The 10,599-nt window shown below is 42.9% G+C and overlaps 1 long non-coding RNA gene across 19 annotated transcripts; it reads right to left on the bottom strand.

Moving 5' to 3' along the window:
- Positions 1-2,286: 2,286 nt before the first annotated feature.
- LOC119300710 lies at positions 2,287-5,943 on the bottom strand. Of its 19 annotated transcripts, none has more exons than XR_005146656.1 (4): positions 5,529-5,943; positions 4,536-5,423; positions 4,317-4,398; positions 2,287-4,206 (listed from the first exon to the last, which is right to left on the bottom strand). It is a non-coding gene; the product is annotated as an uncharacterized LOC119300710 (long non-coding RNA). The 19 variants fall into 19 exon arrangements; XR_005146658.1 differs by having other exon boundaries at positions 2,287-4,202; XR_005146652.1 differs by having other exon boundaries at positions 2,287-4,786; positions 4,888-4,947; positions 5,026-5,423.
- Between the last annotated feature and the right edge of the window lie 4,656 nt (positions 5,944-10,599).

Below are 10,599 nucleotides of genomic sequence, written 5' to 3'. Positions count from 1 at the left end.
TATGTGGCAACTTGCTAGAGAGGAGATTAACTTTATTGACACCTGTCAAGATGGTGTGTCACGCTAATAAGGAGAAAAATGATAAGCGGTGTGGCTGGCTTGCCAGGCATCAACCTCAGCATGACACCTAGCAGTGCATTTAATGCACTTTCTCCTAACTACCAGAGCTAGTTATGATGACACTATTAGCTATCTAATCATACTAAAATGACTATTTTGCCACTATGGCCGCCACTTAAGCTATAAAAGGAGGCCCGAGGCAACCTAGCAAGGGGTTCGAACAATTTGACACATCAACACTTGTATGCGTGTGTTGCTCTCCCCGAGGCACACTTGCCAGGCTTGAGCTCGCCGCGTCTTCGTGTTCCTCCAGATCAATCCACTAAAGCAGGAGTAGGGTTTTATGCTGCAAAGCAGCCCAAACTTGGGTAAAAGAGAGTTGTCCATCGCTGCGCTGCCCTGCCATTTCTGCTCCTTGTGCAATGTGATCTCCCCCTTGCCGAACCACAAAGGGGTAGCCTTGCCCCATATGTGATTGTGCTTCCACGCCAACATATACAAAGTTATAACAATCATGTATAATAGAGTTTAGAAAAGAGTCAATTACTTCTCATGAATATTCAGATCATAAGCCCACAATTCATCGGATCCTAACAAACACACCACGAAAGAATATTACATCGAATAGAACTCCAAGAGCATTGAGGAGAACATTGTATTGAAGATCAAAGAGAGAGAAGAAGCCATCTAGCTACTAGCTATGGACCCGTAGGTCTGTGGTGAACTACTCACGCATCATCAGAAGGCAGCAAGGATGATGTAGAAGCCCTCCATGATCGATTCCCCCTCCGAAAATGACTCCAACTGGGATCACGGAAGAATAGAAGGTTGCTAAGGCAGAAAAAGTGTTTCAGGTGGATCTCTGGTATATTCAGAATATTTGGGAATTGATAGATGTGGAATTAGGTTAAGAGGTGCCACGAGGGTCCCACAAGCTCAGGCCCCCCTGGGGGCGTGCCTGGTTAGCTTGTTGCTCCCTCGTGACTCTTCTAGTCTTCTCCCTAACCTTTGTGGGTCCCTTTTGGTCCAGAAAAATTCATCATAAAGTTTTATCGTGTTTGGACTCTGTTTATATTAATTTTCTAAAAAGCCAAAAACAAGCAAAAAATAGGAACTGGCACTGGGCACTAGGTTAATAGGTTAGTCCCAAAAATGATATAAAATAGCATATAAATGCTTATAAAACATCCAACACTGATATGATAATAGCATGGACAAATCAAAATTTACAAATACATTAGCGACATATCACTTGTGCGCACTGGGTGTTCCGCCTGTGCAAGAACAACCCCAAATCCATGGTAAGTCAGAAAAATCGAGGAAATTCGTTGGTAGGGAAGGTTGGGGATGGTGGGGAAAGGTAGATCCAGTTGCCAAACAAGAAATTCATGGACCAAATCAACGAAATCTCACAAGATCCAACAAATGAAAAAATTGGTAGGGCTATTTTTGTGGGGATTTTCGAATTGGGACAAAAAGCTACAAAATTAGGCTAGAACTAGCACATAAATGCCCGTGCGTTGCAATGGGAGAGAAAAATTTAGACACCCATAACCCAATAAGCATGGCTCAAGATCCCCACGTCCGCGTCCCCTATATCAATACGACACCCCGGGGCACTTCAAGCTGAGTTCCTTGCTTGTGAGGAGGGTGTCAACCTCGCTCTTCAATAGTCTAAACTTTGGTGGAAGTCAAAATGGGTTGCACTGAGGCAGTCTAAGTTAATGTAACCATTGTTCATGTAAGTAGGAGCCGGAATTCTGTTAGCCATTACTTAGTTACTTTTGGTCGTGCCGAGGGTCGTACCGTAGTATGGTTGTACTCGGGACCTGCAGATGTTCCTATGCTTTGTAGGAGTGAACTTGTAACTCATTAAGAAATGAATTCTCTTCTAATCCCACAAAAGAAAAAACGACACTCCTTCTGTGTTACCATTTATCATTTTTTTAATCCTCACCAACGGTGGCCAGTCACGTTATCAAACCGCATCCGAACATGGTCGATTCAAGACAATGAGATCGTACACCACACAACGTACATGTCATTGAACCGTGGCAGGGAAATCCCTTGTTTCAAACTTAAATGCAAACTACTCCTATACCAAGTCTATACACAGTCCATCATACTCCTACTCACTTTCAACTTGTAATTTTGTGGACTTGTTTCATGGAGGGAGGGCAAGTCCTGTGTCTGTCCCTGCATGCCTCTTTACACAGTGCTTCGCCATGGAGCAAACACCAATATTTTCCTTCCAGTTGGAGAGATGTTTGCTACAAATAGTACACATATGTTCATCCATAACAAATAAAAATAATAGTTCACTCATTTTCCCACAATAAATATATTGGCAGATGACTTATTCTTGGACGATTTCTTAAATTACTTCAGAAAGCAAAGTTACAGTGTCAAGAATTCCATTCTAGTCTATACATGCTTAGTCCATATAGCCCTCTACTGGTTGAGAGCGACACCAAGCCACAGCTTCATGTTTCCATTGAAGTGTATCACTGAGCACCACGGATCACTTCGGGGATGATGTTTGGATTCTTGGTATTGCCATAGAATGCCATCAACCCTGCTGGTAGAACAGTTGTTGGGTCACATAGTGCCCCATCCCCATTCCGCCATGAGAATATTGTGCCATTCCTATAAACATGTAATATGTAAAAAAATGATTAACTAAAAATATGAGAAAAGAGCCACCTGTTACTTATGCATATGTACGTGGTCTAGGGCCTGGATATGCTAATTTATATTCAGAATGGAACCAATTTAAAAGAAAGCGATTTATTGCCTTTTACCTTCATGCTTCAGAGACAACAAAATTGCAAAGATGAGCTATAAGCTGCTAGAAGAAATACTCAGTCTGAAGTCCATTTGTATGTTATATATGCAAGGAAATGTACTCTTCCATTGCAAAGCAATAAGGCTTTAAGTAATAGCATACCTGTAGTGCATACACTCAGTTGTATGTTCTTCCTCTGTTCGAAAATTCCACTCACGCAAGCAAGAAGTATTTCACTACCTTACTCCAGTAGTTCAGTGCATACATTTGTTGCTCGTCGTGATTGCAACCTGAACAGAGTAACAAAATTGTCAGTTTGCGCATGGATGGATCAATGGAGAAACATTGTCACATTGGCATGCATAGGTGTTCTAAAACTGTAAAAAAATAGCATCTACATCTGCGCATACACAAGGAACAATTGCAGAGAAAAAATTGATCTAGTCAAATTTTTGATAATCATGAAATATAAAACTTGAGTTCACAGGAAACCAAATTAGTCGCTTGAGCCTCACCTACTCCTAATAATGGCAAAATACAGAGGCTTGCTTGAGGCTATGCCAACATACAAGACTGATTTAATGATCCAGTAATCGGATAATACTAAAATCAAGAGCAATAATAGAGAAGGTGTTCCAGTAATCATTAATAATAATCTTTTGTTTGAAAACTTTGCACAAGACTTCCTAACTACTGGTGCGACCAATTGACTCATGCCCATACACCTGTCATGTATCAACATACAGGACTGACTGGTACATATGAATGCCTGTCAATTCTTTAGGTCACAACAAGCAACTGAAAGATAATACAAAAAAATCACAAATAGTCTTTGTTCTTCATGATGGAGGTATTTTGGTAATCATGTAAAAGAGGAAGCTTGCATTTACAGGAAACCAATTGGCTATGATGATCGATGGGCACAACCAGAACAGCTAGTAACCAAACAAATAGAACATCTTTTGATGGCGAAATTATAGGAAAATAGCAGATAATTCTATAGCCAAGGCGATACGAAGTAGTTTCTGTACCATGGGTGGAGAATAGAACATCAATCTACAGAAGGCACTGAACCATGTACCATGGGTGGAGAACAGGCAGACAGAATTCTGGCAAAGTCGAACGGCGAGATTCTGCCAAAGTCGGCAAAACGGCGACAACAATGTCAAGCATGGAAAGCAATTGAATAGAGGTTTCGGCTGTGGGAGTCCAGGCGCTCTTATAGCCAAGGCGATACGAAGTAGTTTTTGTACTTTAATTTCCTGCTTGCAAATATTGTTGTCAATCTATCCCCATAGCTCCCCTTGCGCCATCTTATGAAGGTCCAAGTACCAAGTCCTGACTACATAGAATCTGTCTATCTATGCATCAAATCACATGAAACAGAAAGGGCATCACATAGCTAGCTTCAACAACAACAAAAAGCTGCAGGACTCATAGAATAAATATCTTCACAGGATGTAATGCTTACATTAGCATTAGTTGATGGATTAGCAGAAACTCTTCACTAGGAACCACTAAGCTTTATCCATGACTTTTCTTTTCCAACCGTGCTTCACCATGAAATTCAGATTTAATAGAATTAGTAATGACAGTTGTAAACAAAATTAGTTGCCACACTTACATCAGCAATTACTTCTGCTCGCTGGCTCAGAAGATTGTATAATTATAACAACCAATAGGATTTTACCTGGTTGATGCACACAACAAAAGAATCCATTCATTTTCTTCAAGAAATTCATTGAACGTTTGGTGCGCGATAACAATGGAACCATAACTGGATATGTTGTAGAAGTACAGAGGAGGGGCCTGCTTCCGTGGGACAGCACACTCTTAGCCGCCGGGGTGGCACCCAGCCGAAACAAATCTGGATGACGCAGGGAGATGGGGAGCGGCCGCCACGCCGAGTTTGTTTTCCTACTTTGAACGCTCGGTCTGGGCCTCGCGCATAATGTAGAGACACAAATGTCAGGCATAAACTGGTTGGTCTTTCATCAAGCAATAATTGATAAAGTCAGGCCATTTGCAAGTTGAAAACATACATGCAGAGCCGCACAAGCAGAAGCCCCATTGCCGGAATAATCTACCAACCTCTGTTTCACCTGGATCGGATTGGCTTCAGTGTAGATCGCATTTTACTGAATAATCCCCACGAAATCAAATGGATTGTGGACCCTCACCGACTCTTTGGCCGTCCGGCAGCTTGGAACAACTGGTACACTTGTTCTTAAGTGCAGATCGTACATCAGATACACCTGTTTCTTCATATTGATTTTCTAAACAGAGGTAAGAGTTTGACATGAAAATTAGACTGAATCTCAATCCATCGTATGCATAACATCAAACAGGTTGTTGGCGGATGCTCCTGAATAGAGTTCATGGTTTACCAACTATGGATTGTTAGTGAAAACTAAAACGCTAAAGAAAGAATCAAGAGAGTAGTTTGGCCGTTGAAAATCCATGTACCCAGATGAGAGGGGAGGGGGTGCATTGCTAGCAACTAGCTCAGAGTCGTTGCTACTTCTTGCTTCCTCCTACTGGATGCAAGTCACTACTCATGCGGTCCTGCCTCAAACACCTGCGCATTAGCCAATAATCAGAGAGATAGAATAACGAATTAAGGGAAGAGAGCATGAGGACGATAAGAGAAGATGCGTCGTTGCCGTCCGCATGCCACACACACCAGGCTGTCAGTCCCACATCAAGCTTAGTTAGGAGGAGACGTCCCCTTCCAGCCGGCGGCCAATCAACCATGGGTCGCAGCCGGGGCGCCAAGGATGAGCACGGCCGGTATCCATCCATCCGGCGGCCAAGCAGACCTGGGTCACAGCCAAGGCGCCGTGGTCACTGAAGCCTTAACGCGGCGATGGATGAGCGCGGGCAGGCGCTGGTGAACGGTGGAGAGGAAGGGCAGCGGCGGTGCGGATCCACTGAAGCCGAAGGGGTGGGGGCAGCGCACGGCGGAGGGCCAGTGGCCGATGATGGTGGCGGAGGGGGGCAGCGCACGGGAGAGGGGAGGTGGCCGGCGGTGGTGACGCGCGGCAGAGGGGTGGGCGCCGACCGCGGCGGTGCACTGGATCGTCGAGATGCGCTTGAGGTGGAGATAGGTCGTCATGCGGGTTCTTTTTTTTCCCTAGTACCTGTTGAGTTTGACTTGTCAGGTGAACCCTAGGGAGACAAAATTTAGTACCACCTCGAATATGTTTTAAATTCAAACTGAAAGCGTAAAATCACGAAAAGAAGCATATTGTGACGGTGAACCCACGGAGTCAATCCGTGCTTTATTATTAGGGAGAGATATGGGGGGTAGGGACTCCAAGATGCCAATTAACCTTGCTCATGATACCAAGATATTGTTGGGTGGAACCCTAATGGATGATGTTTTCACACTTGTAGTTGGAATGGGAAGAATAACAAGAGAAATCAGTCAAACAAAACCCAATTACAGATCCACTAGAAGTGCATAGTTGAGATCCATAAGCATACAAGATCAATCAAAGGAAAACAAGCACAAATTTAAGCTCTTCTCAAATCCAAAGAAACGAGGGCATGATGATCTAGAGAGATCCTCCCCTTAGGAGGACTTGATGATCCTATGATGGGGATCATTCTCCCTTAGGAGGTCTTGATTCCCCAAGGTGTTGGTACAGGGAGAAAAGCTTTCTCTAATGTCTCATAATACTTTCATAACCCTAACAAATGTCTTAGGCATGGAATATATAGGTGACTTGAGGTGAGGGACGAGCTAGAGGGCAAAATAGGAACTCCAGGGCCAACCTCCTAGGAGGGTCATGCGCACGGACTAAGTAGCCCTTGTGCGCATGGGGGTCTAATGGGCGCGGTACAGGTCCATGCGCACGAGGTAGCTATAGTTGCGAGGCCCATGGACACGGCGTTGCTACTTCTTGAGCTTGAGTTGGTTTTTCCCTTGAAGCAGAAAGGGATGCAGCAAAGTAGAGATAAGTATTTCCCTGAGTTAAGAACAAAGGTATCAATCTAGTAGGAGGTACACGCAAGTCTCCAATGATAGCACATGCACAAACAAACAAATACTTGCACCCAACGCGATAAAGAGGTTGTCAATCCCTTCACGGTTACTTCCAAGGATGAGATCTGATAGAGATATGTATAAAAGATAAATAGAAGTGGAAAATAAAGTAAAGGTAAATAAATTGCAGCTAGATATTTTTGTGTTTTTTGTTTTATAGATCTAATAATAATATGATAAAATAGGCCCGGGAGCCATAGTTTTCACTAGGGGCTTCTCTCTTGAAAGAATGCATATGGTGGGTAAACAAATTACTATTGAGCAATTGATAAAAAAGCGCAAAGTTATGATGATATCTAAGGCAATGATCATGAATATAGGCATCACGTCCGTGACAAGTAAAAGGACTCCTGCCTGTATCTACTACTATTACTCCACACATCAATTGCTATCTAGCACGCATCTAGTGTATTAAGTTAACAAGAACGGAGTCACACAAGATGATATGATGTAGAGGGATAGATCCAATCGATATGGTATAAACCCCATCATTTTATCCTTGACGGTAACAATACAAATATGTGCCTCGCTACCCCTTCTATCACTGGGTGAGGACACCGCATGATTGAACCCAAAACAAATCACCTCTCCCATTGCAATAAAAATCTATCTAGTTGGCCAAACCAAATCAATAGATCGGAGAGAAATACAAAGCTATCTTAATCATGCATAAAAGAGTTCATATATAATCTGATGATAAATCCACAATTCATCCGATCTCAACAAATGCACTGCAAAAGAATATTACATCGAATATATATCCAAGAACATCGAGGAGAACATTGTAATGTAGATCAAAGAGAGAGAAGAAGTCGTCTAGCTACTAGCTATGGACCCATAGGTCTGTGGTAAACTACTCACACATCATCGTTAGTGCAGCAAGGTTGATGTAGAGGCCCTCCGTGATTGAATTCCCCTCCAGCAGGGTCGAGAATAGGTCTCTAGATGGGATCTCACGAGTATACAAACTTGCGGTGGAGGAAAAGTATTTTTGGCATTCCCTTTGTTATATGGCGAATATTTGGGAATTATAGAGCTAAGATTAGGGTTAGAGGAGCTCTAGGGGGCTATAAGCCCTGGAGGTGCCCCCCTAGGGAGCGGCCACCTGGCTTGTGGCCACCTCATGGCTCCTCTGGCCTCCTCCCGAAGCTTCGTGGGTGTCTTCTTGTCCAAGAAATATCGTCAAAAAGTTTCATTCCATTTGGTATTGATTTTCTATAGAAGACAAGAACAAGGAAAAAATAGCAACTAGCATTGAGCACTAGGTTAATAGGTTAGTCCCAAAAATGATATAAAATAGCATAATAACGCATATAAAACATCAAAGATGGATAATGTAATAGCATGGAACAATGCAAAATTATAGATACATTGGAGACGTATCAGGTGTCTGGAGGCTCGTGCGCATGGAGTGTGCTTCTTCCCTTTCAATAGCTCTCTAGATGGCCTGTGGGCACGCCCATGCGCAGGGGGTCACCTGTGAGGTGCTTCCACCTTCTAGTTGGTGGCATCCTTCTTCTTGTGGCCTTGGCGCCCTTCCTCCAGGCCTTGCGGGTGTTCCTTAGCTTATTGATGTGTGTCATCCTCGTACCTAATGGCACATCACTTCTACAGCGAGCTGCTATACAAACGGTTTTTAATCCCTTTCAGTGATGGCATTTTAAACCGTCACCTAGCCAGTGTGTGTGATAGGATGGTCCTTCCCACACGACCCAGAAACTGTCGGGGATAGGGAGTAGCAATTGATGACCCAGAAGTATAGGAGATCTATCATAGTCCTTCCAATAAGTAAGAGTGTCGAACGCAACGAGGAGTAGAAGGAAATGATAAGCGGCTTTCAGCAAGGTATTTTCTGCAATCACTTCAATTATCGATAACAGATAGTTTGGTGATAAGATATTTTGTAATGGGTGTCGGTGTCAAAACCGACGGATCTCGGGTAGGGGGTCCCGAACTGTGCATCTAAGGCTGATGGTAACAGGAGGTGGGGGACATAATGTTTACCCAGGTTTGGGCCCTCTCGATGGAGGTAATACCCTACGTCCTGCTTGATTGATCTTGATGATATGAGTATTACAAGAGTTGATCTAGCACGAGATCGTAGATGCTAAACCCTAGAAGCTAGCCTATGATTATGATTGTTTTTGTCCTACAGACTAAACCCGCTGGAGGGGGTTAGGGTTATACAGAGTCGGTTACAAGGGAGGAGATCTATACAGTACTAGGAAAAGGATAATTAGTGGCGCACCTGTTTTTGCCATTATTGGCGCACTACAGGTGTGCCACTATTATCACGCCATTTGTAACAAAATAGTAATGGCGCACCTCTGGTGCGCCATTAGTATCCCAGATAGTAATGGTGTACCTATAGTGTGCCATTACTATGCCTATCTGGTGCGCCATTACTATCTGACTTAGTAATGGCGCACCACACAGAAGTGCGCCATTACTATCTGACTTAGTAATGGTGCACCACACAGAAGTGCGCCATTACTAACAATATTTTTTCAAATTTTTTCAGAATTTTTTTTCAATTTTTTTTCGTTTTTTTCTTAATCTCGGGTCACTATGGCTTAATCTCATGTCAATATGCTTAATCTCAAGTCAAATCGCCCTCCGTGGTCAAACTTCCCGAAAGGGCACCCATCCTCACACTACTCCAGCCCAGGCAGGCTTAACTTTGCAGTTCTATCCAACCCCAGCACCAGCTCACTTCACACGCACTTGTCGATATATCTATCATATCAATCCTAGTAAACCTTGTTGATGTCTAGGACTTTGTTCATGTTCATGAGTGTGAAGAAATTTTTAAAAAATATTTCAAACTTCCCGGTCATATTACGTATCATATTTAAAAAAAAATCCAATTATTTTAAACCAATTTTTTTCTGTTACTAGTGGGGCACCTAGCAAATGGTGCGCCACTAGTAAGTTTGATTTTTTTTCATCTTCCCCCCTCTAGATCTTAAAAGCCCCGTATCTTTCGTTCTGTTAGATTTTTCGGGATTTTGAAGATGTTGAACAAAGTTCCCCCGGTTCAATTCGTATGTAAATTTTCGAGTAGATGATTTTTCATATAAAAAACTTTTTAATCCAAGTTCGTATGCAAAAGTTATGCCGATTTTCTAAATTCCAGAAAGATTCTGCAAATAAAGTCAAAATTAATATTTTAAATTTTCCCAACAACTAGACCACATATCACATGGGAAACTTATTTTCTTTTATTTTTTTTGACATTTCCATCATTTTCTTTTATTTATTTTTAAACTGAAAAGGCGGTCCACAAGGGGGTGCATTTAGCACCAGGGTTACTAATGGCGCACCTGGTGTGTGGTGCGCCATTAGTAGTTTTGAAAAAAAATGTTAGTAGTGGCGCACCAGTGGACAGTGCGCCATTACTAGTTTGTAATGGCGCACTGTCCACTGGTGCGCCACTACTAACAATTTTTTTTCAAAACTACTAATGGCGTACGGTGGGTGTGGTGCCCCATTACTATGTCAACTAGTAATGGCGCACTATCCCCTGGTGCGCCACTGCTAACAATTTTTTTTCAAAACTACTAATGGCGCACCACACACCAGGTGTGCCATTAGTAATATGTCAATAATGGCGCACCTGTATCTGGTGCGCCACTGCTAATATGGACATTAATGGCGCACCATGTATGTGGTGCGCCACTGCTATATAGCAGTGGCGCACCACATA

The sequence above is a fragment of the Triticum dicoccoides genome, chromosome 5A (genome assembly GCF_002162155.2).
Source record: "Triticum dicoccoides isolate Atlit2015 ecotype Zavitan chromosome 5A, WEW_v2.0, whole genome shotgun sequence".
Classification (NCBI taxonomy): Eukaryota; Viridiplantae; Streptophyta; class Magnoliopsida; order Poales; family Poaceae; genus Triticum; species Triticum dicoccoides.
This window is presented reverse-complemented; position numbering and strand designations above follow the sequence as displayed.